The sequence below is a fragment of the Triticum aestivum genome, chromosome 4A (assembly GCF_018294505.1).
Source record: "Triticum aestivum cultivar Chinese Spring chromosome 4A, IWGSC CS RefSeq v2.1, whole genome shotgun sequence".
Lineage (NCBI taxonomy): Eukaryota > Viridiplantae > Streptophyta > Magnoliopsida > Poales > Poaceae > Triticum > Triticum aestivum.
In genome coordinates, this window is record NC_057803.1 from 706,376,598 (window position 1) to 706,389,327 (window position 12,730).

Below are 12,730 nucleotides of genomic sequence, written 5' to 3' on the forward strand. Positions count from 1 at the left end.
TTCACCGCCCCCGTTGGGCTGCCAGCTCACCCAGGTGCTGGGGAGAAGCTGCCTCGCTCCAGAACACTTTGCTTCACTCCACGTGAAGTGAGAAGTGAGGCTAGAAGCTGGATATGAGAAGCTTTTGAGAAGCTAGCAAGTCTCCGAACAGGCCCTTAGTGTGGATATGACGACAGATACAATTTATCAAACTTTGCTGATAGCAGTACATGTAGTAGAATGACATAGATCGGTTTACAGAAACACTTATATGGAGGCAGCCTCACAGCTCATTTAGGCATCTTCTTAGTCTGATTGCGGCATTCAAAGGGTGTGAATGTACAAACAGGGTGTCATTGCATTGTCTGATAATGCTTGCATAGTACACTTCCACAGGTACTTAAGCGTGACGCTTCCACTGTTAAACCATTTGGCACAACCCATATAGCTATTACATTCAGAATATCTTTGCTTTCATTGGTCCATATGCCACACTTGTAGAACCAAATATCAGGGGAATCACCAACAAGATAGTTGTTGTTCTCTAGCATGCAATAAGGACTCAGGATGTCTTCCATCAGCACTGGCACATAACAAAACAAAGATGGAACAAAGGAATTACATGTGAGTACAAGACAAGCAAAACTCAAAATTAGCAGCATGGTGACAATGAATTACAGTGGGAAGACCACCAGCAATATACAGAGCTAGCATGATATTAATGCCTCAAGGGATCAGATAATTAATCATTGGCAACAAAAGAACCTACTGCCACTTTATATGGAACAAAAAAATGATTATTATGGTGAGAGCGGAATAACATGAAGTTGTAATGTGCAGCCAACAACTGCAGCTATCTGTATAAGCTACTGCTACTTGACAATCTATATTGACAGAAATATTTGCGAAGTCATTCTAGTCTATCTTAAGTGAAAACATGCTTATAAGGCATCCTTAATTCTCTCTGTTGTTCAGTTTCCTTTTGATGTCACTTTATTCATATGGCAAGTATGGGTTTAATCATCAGTAGACGGAAACTTTGTGTGAATCAAAATACCAAGTTTAGTATGGGAACTATAGTTTCTCCATATGTCATTACTTCAAGACAAAGCATGTTATTCACACCCACTTAGAATCATAATTTCCAGTAAACTTTCCATACAGCAATATCAATAAAAAGGCTTTTGTTCTTTACCTTTGATAGAAGAGGCAACTGGCTGAGGCTGCCCTAGCATGAGGTCAAACTGTCGATTGCAGAGCTGAAGCACTATTGAAAGTAATTACATCACCTGCTCGATGTACAAATAACCATTATATCATATATCATATTTTACGGTTAAAACGGCAAAAAGAGTAGAGAACGGCAAAAGGGAACCACACAATTTAGTCAACAAACTAAGTTTAGAGGCACAAATGTATGATGGAGCGCACGACCAAAATGGATAGATTTTGGTCGTGCGCTCCATCATACATTTGGTCCTGCCTATGACTTCTTGAGGCGCAAACGGGTCATCTATCCATTTTACGGTGTGTCCGGATGATTCTGTAGTTGCGCCCTTATGGAAGTCTTCAACACTTAAGAAAAACAAATTAGAATAAATTTGCTATACATACAGGGTTAATCAAATAAAACATTAGGTATGTTTCTCTTAAAAAGCAATATATGTTTTAATAGTAGGAACAAAAACTGTTAGCTGAATTGAATATAGAGCTCACTTGTTATAGCTGCAACTGAGTTAACTCAACAGTACAGAACATATAAATACAAAAAAGTGAAGAAAGAATGCATGAATTTTATGTGGATAGGTTTTGGTCGTGCGCTCCATCATACATTTGGTCCTGCCTATGACTTCTTGAGGCGCAAACGGGTCATCTATCCATTTTACGGTGTGTCCGGATGATTTTGTGCGAGAACTCTCAACTTATACCCAGTGTCCTTCTCCAGGTCTTCTATCTCTTGGCGTAAACGATTTTCCTAAGAACAAATCAAAATACTCAGCAGCTATCTAACATATTTAATCCAATTATCAACACCAAAAAAGAAAAGGTAGAGAGACTAAGGCTACCCTCTGAAGATAAGAACTATTTGTAGTTGCGTCCTTATGGAAGTCTTCAGCACTTAAGAAAAACAAATTAGAAGAAATTTGCTATACATACAGGGTTAATCAAATAAAACATTAGGTATGTTTCTCTTAAAAAGCAGTATATGTTTTAATAGTAGGAACCAAAACTGTTAGCTGAATCTACACTACCAAGGAAGCCAAACTATTATCAATACATTGACTTTTTATAGCTGCAACTGAGTTAACTCAACAGTACAGAACATATATAAATACAAAAAAGTGAAGAAAGAATGGATGAATTTTATAAATTTCCTTGAATCTACACTACCAAGGAAGCCAAACTATTATCAATACATTGACTTTTTTTTGAACGGACAATACACTGACTAAGCAATCAAAATGTACTTGTCAACATTTAATCTGTATGTTAAAATAAAGGCATGTGTACTCTTATTTGGATCATAGAAAACCTGCCATGACTACCTGTATGCTATTTCCAAAAATGATATCAAAACTACTTTGCAAGCTATTCTGTTTTATTTCTACAAATGTACAGAAGAGGATCAATTACTTTGGTTCTATTAGGTACCAACTTTTTTCTTTCCTTCACATAGAAAAAAACCTAGTCAGCTGAATCATGACCACCTTCAATTTTTTATATGTACACAAGAGCACCCACAAAAATATTTATATTCTCCACAAGAGATAAAAGTACCCGGTTCTGACTTTTATAGTCACCACATTCAGTCACTTGAGTATTTGCCCGTTCGGCTGGTATATAGATACATTAAGAAATACCATGAAGCCACCGGAGGTCCTCTTGAGCTGATCAAGAGGAGTTGCTTATTTTTTGGCATTTGCGAGGTGTTTTTGCCAATCAATACAACTTAATGAGATAAATAAAATGGTATCTGACATAGTGACAGTGAGCAGTCATAACTTAGTCCTTTTGTAGAAGCATTCCAAGCAAATAGACAAATGAATGAATGCAAAGAATAGGAGGGGACCCGACCTTTTAGTCCTAGCTGATCCTATATTCTCAGTGGAAAATAAACCGACCCTTCTTCCTTGTTACCGCAACGCAATCAAATGGGATTAATAGGTCAAGATAACTACTAAATATTACTTACTCATGGATGTATCTAAGAGAAATCCAAATTGCCTCTAGAACAACCCATAAGGAATAGACGCGAAGGAAAATCCTGGCAATACATGATTAACTAACCATGGCCTAGCAAAAGTAAACTGACCATATTGTATATCTCACTGCTGATCTGTGGCAAGCGACCAACCACGATCATCGAAATTTCAGGCATTTATTTCTATTCACATGCTCCAACTGAATGATTTCAGTGAGGATACTGTATAAACAAGATGTGCATCTTATATATTTACTCTTGCAAAATTCTAATGATATACATTAGTGTTATTTTTTTACAACAATAATAGATGATCTCTGCAAAAAAAAGGTAAACCACTACAAAGACATTGTTAGATTACTATGGAAGTATCAAGACGACTCAAAAATGCCAAGTCACAGTTGGTACTGGTATCAGTCCAATCCGAGGGAAGAAATAAATTGGAGAAACTTCTCTGTTCTGTACGGAGAATCACAAACCAGAAAATAATGCATCCCCTTCTTATAAAATGACCTGTACTTGCATACCTGCACCAATAGATAATGAACACATGTGAAGTCACTTTTAGAACCGCATAAATGGCTAAAGGCAACAAAAATGAATTAAATTAAGTGGATCTACCGCAGATTCATTTACCATAGGGGCTCATCTCCGCACCAAAAAAGGAGGCAGATGTTCCGTTTTCTGCATCTACAGCCAGTACCAACAAAAGGTGAGATGCATGTTGCACAGAGTAGTAATGCATCAGGCTTCATGAGGCTTCCGTTTTCTGCATCTACAGCCAATACCAACAAAAGGTGAGATCCATATTGCACAGTAGTAATGAATCAGGCCACATGAGGAGGGAATCAACAGGACTAAAAGGTACCATGCGTGATGAGCTCCGGGAATCAGCAGGTCGCCCTAGGGTGGACGGACAGCAGCGCGAGGGCTGGACAGATCCGGCCGTCTCTGCGGCGCATGCTCCTCCTGCCAAGGAGGATGGCCATGGCGCCGTGGACCACCGTTGCGGCTCGAGCTCCTCCCTTCAATCAGTAGAAAGCTAGCACATATTAGTAAGGTCCCCAAACAGATATCACATAATAAAGTGCCAAGAAAATAGACAATTGATTACAACTTTCATCAAACAGAAATATTAGAAAGATCCATCTCACAGAAGAATCATCACACAAAAATATTAGAAATATTGGTTATTGTGAGAGAGAAAGGGCAGAGGCATGTATCACCTTGCCAAATGGAAGCACACCTTGCTGGTGCACATGACGCACTCAGGTCTGCAATCATGTAAAGATTGTCAGAAAACCAGAGAATCAAGCAGTAAAAATTGAGAGAGAAATACGTCGCGGACGCAGATGTGCAGCCTAGATCGGAGAGGAGGAGTGAGAAGGGAAGGGGAGGAGGAGACAAGCGAAGGGGAGAGGAGGGTCACACGGCTCCTACCTCTCGACGTGCGTGGCTCCAGAGGGTCGCTCGCCTCCGCCCCTTGCGTGCGCTGCCATGGCCATGTCCAGATCAATCGAAGAAACTCGGTTGGCCGCCATCTCCCCAATCCCCCAAGCTTGTGCAGCCTGCACGCGCCTACCGGTCCCTTCCCCTCCATCGGGGTCGCTCTCGATCTGGTCAACGCGCCACTGCTGCCCTCCCACGCGCCTCGGATCCGGCGGGCGCGCCACCGCCTGGTCCTCCTCCTCCTCCTCATGCATCTTCCCCCTCCCTCTCCTCGCTCTCCTCACACCCCGCGACCAGCACGCTGGTGCCGACGGGGAGAGGAGAGGAGCCGACGGCTTGCGGAGGCAGGAGTGGATGAGGCGGCAGGGATATTCCTCCCCAGACGCCCCCACACTCCCCTCCTCCTCCTCCCCCGTCTCATCCACCCCTCCTCGTCCCGGATCCTGCCGAATCCGAGGCTTGTGGGAGCGGAGGCGAGCTTCTCCGGCGGCGGCGGCAGGAGTGGAGGCAGGGGTCGCGGGGGAGACGCGCGGGCTAGGTCACCGGCATCGGCGGCGAGCTTCTCCGGCGGCGGCGGCAGGAGAGGAGGCGGGGATCGCGGGGGAGACGCGCGGGCCGGAGCTGGCCGGAACCAGCCGGCGCGATGGGGAGAGTGAGGGGTTAGCGAGAGAGAGAGAGGAGGCGACGAGTAGGGGGGGCGAGTGGGACGGTGGCGGCGGCTAGGTCTTCTCCACGGGGGAGGCTGCCTTTTATATGCCTGCGCGTGAAATGACTAAAATGCCCATGGCGGGGCACGGAATTTACAGGCGGTGGCACGAGTACTGTTCAGGGCGATTTAAAGGCGACGTGGCCACCTTCGTTGTGACTACCTACCCCTTCATCCTTTATAAGTTAGATTGCACCGAGGCCTCTCACGAACCATCCACACTGCTTTCATGGGAGAATAAATACCCCCCATCTCTCGCAAAAGCAGCAGCATGACGAGCATACGGCGGCGGCGCGCGGCGCGCGGCACGGCGTCCTCTTACTCAGGTATCTCTTGCTCTTCCTCCTCCCTCTCCCCTTCCCCTTTCCATCTTACTTCTCCTCCATGGTTGATGTTGCGCTGCTGTTGTGCAGATCGGCGGGAGCAACTGCGAGGGCAGTGGCGTTACATGAGGGGCAGCAGCGTGGTTGCCATCCGCCGCCGTGACCTGCAGGGGCTTCTCCCAAGTTCCGGTCTTCGTATTAGCTCCAGATCCTAATGAAGCACGCCGGCGGCGGCAGGAAATTCTCCGGGGAAGCGTCCTCTTGATCCATCTTCTGGTGTGTGTATCTATCTATGTGTGGTTCATCAGATTTTCAGTTATTGGGCTTGGCTTTCTTTTTTTTCCTCAGTTTTTTTGATTTTTTTTCTTTTCCATTAGATTTGTTAGGCTGCGCTATTGATAGGCATGTTCAGCCCAAGGTTAGTGAATTTTTTCATAATGATCTTGCTCCTGTGGATTTGTTCCAGCGACACCAACGGCAACGACGGCATCTCGGCTTCCTGCATCGTGCGTTTTTGAGAGAGCGACTGCAGATCGTGCTAGACAGTGCGTCGGTGGAAACTTCAGGCTTGGTGTCTCCCACCCTGCCCACCCTCTGCCACGGCACGCAGCCGAACACCTGAAGAACCAGCTCGGGGACATCAGCAAGGACCCATCGGGGATCCGCTAAAGTAAGACACACCGTGTCTTTTATTTTTGAAATGCCCATATCTAAGAGCTAGGTAGCCATCGACGCTGCCGACTACCCGCTGTTTTTGGTACGAGTGTTTATTTTGAAGTTAGGTCAATTTTTCAATACTTCTTGCAAGTTCTAACCGGAAGGATGGAGCAGCCACTACGCTGGACTAGGTTACTGGACAGCTTCACTCCTCTCTCCCCTCGCCGATGCTTGGTTTTGTACTCCTTTGCTGAAGAAAGCACCATCTTGTTCAATACTGTTAGAATTATCCGAGGCACTCCCTCGATCTACTGAGGGCCAAGCAATTACACGAGGCACGATACCGAGATTTGTTAACGAGCTTCACCGATATGGCTACATCCCCGGAGCCTGACTACGGGCGCTCCTCCCCGTGACACCATCACAATACCGCACCCCGGCCACCTGGGCGCCGGCACACGCCGCCGCCTCCCCTGCGTGCCCGTACTATTATGTTGGCATATGTTACATCGTGTGTCTACCCCCGCTATATATATGAGAGGCTTAGGATACAAGTGTCCTATTAGGACACAACTCCTACCATGTCTACACACAGTTCAAAACCAAGTCCAACTGTAACCAACCTTGTACAATAATATTCGACACAACTCTAATAAATTCCACCTTGGCGAATATTCTCCACCACCTTGAATTGGTCCGTGTGTCGAACCTTCATGTACATTGGACTTGAGATATGTCATGAGCACCGCTGCTACTCCTAAACTTCATGTGACTCCACCTGCAACTGTAGTCCCTTCTCGTCTTCTTCATAATCAACAGTCGAGCAAAATTAAGTTCCTCATTACTCTACCTTGTGCTTCCAACTTCTGGAGAATCCGTTCAATGCCATCACACACCGACCACTGTCTGCATGAAAATGAACAACTCACATATTGGACGCCACATATAAGAGTTACCTGAACTCAACGTCACCGCTCTTCCTTGATTGCTTGTCTGAAACTTGAAGGAATTTCACCGTCGCCCTGTGTCACCCTGAGTCAAATTCGCAGTTGTTTCACCCTTCTTCTGGATAGTCTTTGGCATGTCCCACTGCTGTAGCACTCCACCTCCTTCTGTATTTTTCATTCGCACTTTGTCATGTGCACTGAACACCACAGAATATACGGCCATGTACTCTTTCAGCCTTTGACAATTTCAGACTTTCCGCCACTTTCTCAGATTCTCCATGGTCAACTCCTGTCCATCAACTAGCACTGATAGACCCAGTCACCAACTTGAATCTGGTACTCGTCAACACTGCTTCAGCACCCTTGCACACTTTGTCTAACCACATGTCTGACCACCAATGCCTTGGTCTGTCGATGTGTCTCGTGTTTACCGCACACCTAGCCGCTATCACCGCGTCGAGCCTCTGCTGTCCTGGTCGAGTCTCCCGGGTAGCTAGCCCCCACTGCCTCAACCCCCACTGCAGAGAACCATTGATCATCACCGACCGATGCCGAGTATCACGTCTCCATCAGACCACTGGTACCCAGTCCGATCCACGTGTCTCTCGCTATCCCACTGAAATAGGCTTCGATTCTCCGATATCTACACCGTAGCCCCTCCATCAGCACAGAGCATAGTCATCCATCAGACTCCAGCTCCACCTTCAACATGACTCCATGTAGCTGCGCTATGCTACCCCCGCGCTCCATCGATTTCAAACTCTCATGTGTGCACTGCCTTGAATCAACCCTGCGCCATAGTCTTGTCGAAGCCGCACAAGCCCTCAGACCTGCACCACGTGTTTCCACGCCCCAAAAGTCGGCCACCATCAGCATCACGCTCCTATGTCATCGTCGCTGAAATCAATGTCGTCTTCTGCTTCGTGTCCGCCCGCACATCTCCGTGCATTGCTTGACGCCATGTGTTTGCATGATCCCTACCACGACATGCTCCAGACTCCTCCAAGCCTTATACGCACGCCGCCATCTGCCATAGATGGTCCATCTTTATTGACTTGGCATCCCGCTACACCATCAAGCATCTCGTTGCTTCAGCAGATTATTCACCCACAAATGCCATTACCAAAGTTCTATGTTTTCCCCCAACTTCATGGTCATATGATGTAAAAATACCATCTGTATCCTGATGCAACACTTGATTACACGTAGCTGATCGAACCAGTCAATCTCCATCTGGACCCACGACTCCGCGTCTTTATTAATTGCAGCATACGACCGCTGTCATCCCGTACATGATCTGTACGTGTACCAAGCAAAGAGAACCAATGAGGAAATCCATCTAGCAGCCTTTTCATATGCATGAGGTCATAGAGATCCAAAACTCCACCACGTCTTCATGTATGCTTGACTTTGCCTCTCCCTCTCCTTGCTCACGATGAATAGCACCAACCAGGGCCGTACCTGAGAAAAGGGAGGCCCGGAGCGAAATCAAATTGTGGGCCCTGGGCATTTTTTCCTTTTCTTAACTTTTCCATGTCATGACTCATTGTTCCTTTTTTTGACATCATGACTCGTAGTTCCTAATTCTTCTGAAGATACTGAAGAAGGTAAAACTAAGAGACAAACATCAAATGTTTAAAATTGGACATATACAGATAAAAAGGATTGAAGCTACCTTAGCCTTCAATTGCAGTCAGGCTCCAATTGATGCTGATGCACATAAGTTGCAGGGCTGGCAACAGGCAGCTAAGTGGTCGAGAGAAACGCTGATATGCAACCCTACCGATTTGAGATCTGATAAGAATAGAACAGAAATAAAAAAATGGGGATTGAGAGTGGAACCTTAGCAAGGAAATAATGTTGATGAGGATTTAGGAGTAAACTAAGGATCAAGGAGTGAAGATTGATGAGGAGTAGGAAGGAGTATTGTACCTGCTGTCTAAAGAAGCCGAAGAGTAGATAGAGAGCCATGCGTGAGAACCTCATTTTTTTCTATGGAAAAAGGAGCCATGGGTGAGAAGAGGCTGGATAATTACTTCATGCAGGTTCTCATGTTCCCATGCGTGAGGAGAGGCTGGTACGTTCCTGCTTTGATTATTCAACCGTCCATGGTAATGGCACCTACCTCCTACTAACCCCAGCAATTAACTAATACTCTTGCTGATTTGGGGCCCCCGCTGACTTTGGGGCCCTGTGCAGGCGCACACGCTGCGCATGTGCCTGGTACGGGCCTGGCACCAACCAACGCTTGCAATCACTAGTCCAGACACTTCCTTTTTTTTCAACAAAACTCGTGTCTGCAGCTCTATACGCACCACGCACAGCCGCAACACAGCAAGGCACATCATCTCGCCTGGGCAGCTCCCACGCGCGACGCACGCACACACGCGGCACGCCTCCAACCGCCCAGCGCCTGGGCCTGGCCTGCCAGCCCTGGCTAAACACCGCCCACAACTGTTCACAGCCCATCACTAGCATCTAGAGCACTGCTTGGGCCGCCTGCCATCGAGCATGGCCCCTGACAATCGCTGCCTGCCTGGCTCTATCGCCTGCCCTTGTACCGCTGTCGATTCCGAACGACGATCCTGAGCGCCGCCGCCGCTGGACGACTGCCTTACGTTGCCGCCGCCTGTACGCGATCTGATCGATCACGCCGAGACGGCCCTTTGAGTACGCTGCACGAACCTGATGCCTTCGATCACTTCAAGGAACCCGAATAGAACCACGCCGCACCATCGACCTTCCGCAGCCGCCGATTCAACTGTCCGACTTCTGCACGATCGATTTGACGAATCTTTTCGCTCCTCTCCTCAAGATCAACTTCCACGGCCTCCTCGTAACCTTTCTCATGATACCACTTGTTAGAATTATCCGAGGCACTCCGTCGATCTACTGAGGACCAAGCAATCACACGAAGCACGACACCGAGATTTGTTAACGAGATTCACCGATATGGCTACATCCCCGGGGCCTGACTACGGGCGCTCCTCCCCGTGACACCGTCACAATACCGCACCCCGACCGCCCGGGCGCCGGCAGACACCGCCGGCTCCCATGCGTGCCCGTACTATTATGTTAACATAAGTTACATCGTCTGTCTACCCCCGCTATATATGAGAGGCTTATGATACAAGTGTCCTAATAGGACACAACTCCTACCATGTCTACACACAGTCCAAAACCAAGTTCAACTGTAACCTACCTTGTACAATAATATTCGACACAACTCTAACAAATACATCATAGCTCCAAACCAAAAAAAACTTGGATGTTGAACCAGTAGTCTATACTCATGTTACTTGAGTGCAGATTGGTTACCTAAGTATTAGACCTAGCGTTTAAATCACAAATCTCATTTTGTGATCGATCAAATTTTCTAGCCTGTTTTTCAGCTTCATTAAAAAAATGCGGGATATTTCAGCTCCATTATAGTGTTCCTTAGGTTCTATATGCATCAACACATGCTTCATAATTTTGGGGGACAATCAGTTCTTCATAGAAAAAAGAAGATCTCCTAAATTAGTAGAGAGTTTAGCTTATCTTTGATATCATTTTGTGCCATCTTCAGAACTACTAAGAGTTGCAGAAGGCCAAATTCAGTAAATTAGAGTTGCAGAAGGAAAATTTCAGCACATAAATTTTGAGAAGGTATTTTTGGCCTTTCCCATTATATTTTCCTTCTTCTCACAGTACGATAGATTTAACATCAATTTTTTTGTATAAATGTCTGGGTAGATATTGAGAATTTTTATATGCGGGCTTATCACTATAAAATATAGGGATTAATCATAAGGAATAATTTCAATCTATGAATAAAAATTATACATATGCGGTGATATTTCACTGATTTGTTACTTTTTTTCTTATTAATTGTATTATTAGTGAATCTGATCTGCGTGCCTAAAGTGATTGGGCTTCCACATGATGTATGGTTTTGTTGTGTTTTTCTTTTCAACTTAGTTTGATTCCTTCTTTTCCCATACATTAGTCCTTGTACGATGTATTTATGTAACAATTTTGTAGAGATAATATGCTATTGTCAAATGTAAAGATCCATGATTGAAGTATTGGTGGAGCTTCTCCTTAAGTGCATGTTTGCATCTGTTGCTGCTAATTCTGGGATGATTACTTTGGGCATTTTCCGCATGGTTGTGTTCTGAATAATGGACTAGATAACTGAAAGAATGTTACAAGCTTGACCAAAAAATAGCTCCTTCAACACTTGATGATGATTATTAATTTCCCCAGTTGTGCCATTGAGTACCTCCTTTCATCTTTGCTGATGATTATTATTTTCTGCAGTTCGCACTATGGTGTTTAATTGGATAGAAATGGGAGGAAAGGGCATGAAGCGGTGGAAAGAGGTATATAAGGAGAATCAGAAAGACAAATATAACATAATTAGGAACTGTGAGAAGAATTCAACACTTTTTACATCTGTTTATCAAATTTGATTTGATGGATGGTTACGATAAATACTGAAAGAGAGCCCATTTACAATCAGGAAGCCCATTGCAAAGCTCTACAACAATACTCAATGGTTACAATAGCAGGTGTTCAATATATCCAGGGGGTGAATGGGATAGCCAACAATGTAGCTCATCAGATCCTGACCAGATCAACAGGACCTATTTTTAGTTGTTTTAGTTCAGCTCATTCTCTGTTTTTAGTTGTTTTAGTTCAACTCATTCTCACTCAACTTGCCTTGTTATTTCCACTCTGTCTACATCTAACATTCAGGAAGTTGTAATTCATGTTGTACACTCCTACTTTGTTGAATGAAGTTGGCGCCATGGGCTTCATTGATATTTTCATCTAATTACATGAGTTGTTTTCACCGAAAAGTATTGCACATGCATGCGTGCTTCATTGATATTTCAAGTGTACAGTTTGCTGCTTTGGAATGAATATATTGCTTCTTAACATGATTTCTATTGCACTACAATGTTGTAGGTATTGCTATTCTTTAGATTTACTCACCTAGCAAAGAGGAAGAGACATGCTTCGGTGGATCGACTTGTATAGATTGTCTGGTGATGATATGCCTGTTAGGACCAGCAGCGATGGTTTGATTCAGATTTAAATTTCACTACCACTACATCATAGGGACAAACACAGCCCAAGGATCTTCTCGGGTCTAAGAAGAGAACAAGAGCTTCATATTCTGCATCCAATACCCACTATCACTACATGTTGTATGTTATTTATTTACTATCACTACATGTTGTAGATCACTTATGTATGTATCAACTAGATGTACCCTTCACCTTATATAAACTACTTTATCACGAATAAGTCTTGGGGCGACTTACCGAATATTACAAAAGAACTAATTAGTACATCAACCCATATGGCGCGGCGTGCCGCCGCGCGCTACCTGCTAGTGCTTTGCTATTGATGGCCACAAGCGAACAACCTGTCTTGAACAAGGGGATGCACCCAAGAAACCATGCAAGCCGGGGAAATG

General features: G+C 45.0%; 1 long non-coding RNA gene across 1 annotated transcript; it reads right to left on the reverse strand.

The window, feature by feature from the left end:
* Window positions 1–290: 290 nt before the first annotated feature.
* LOC123083256 (uncharacterized) lies at window positions 291–2,195 on the reverse strand. The gene is made up of 3 exons (XR_006439259.1): window positions 1,811–2,195; window positions 1,175–1,268; window positions 291–562 (listed from the first exon to the last, which is right to left on the reverse strand). It is a non-coding gene; the product is annotated as an uncharacterized lncRNA (long non-coding RNA).
* Between the last annotated feature and the right edge of the window lie 10,535 nt (window positions 2,196–12,730).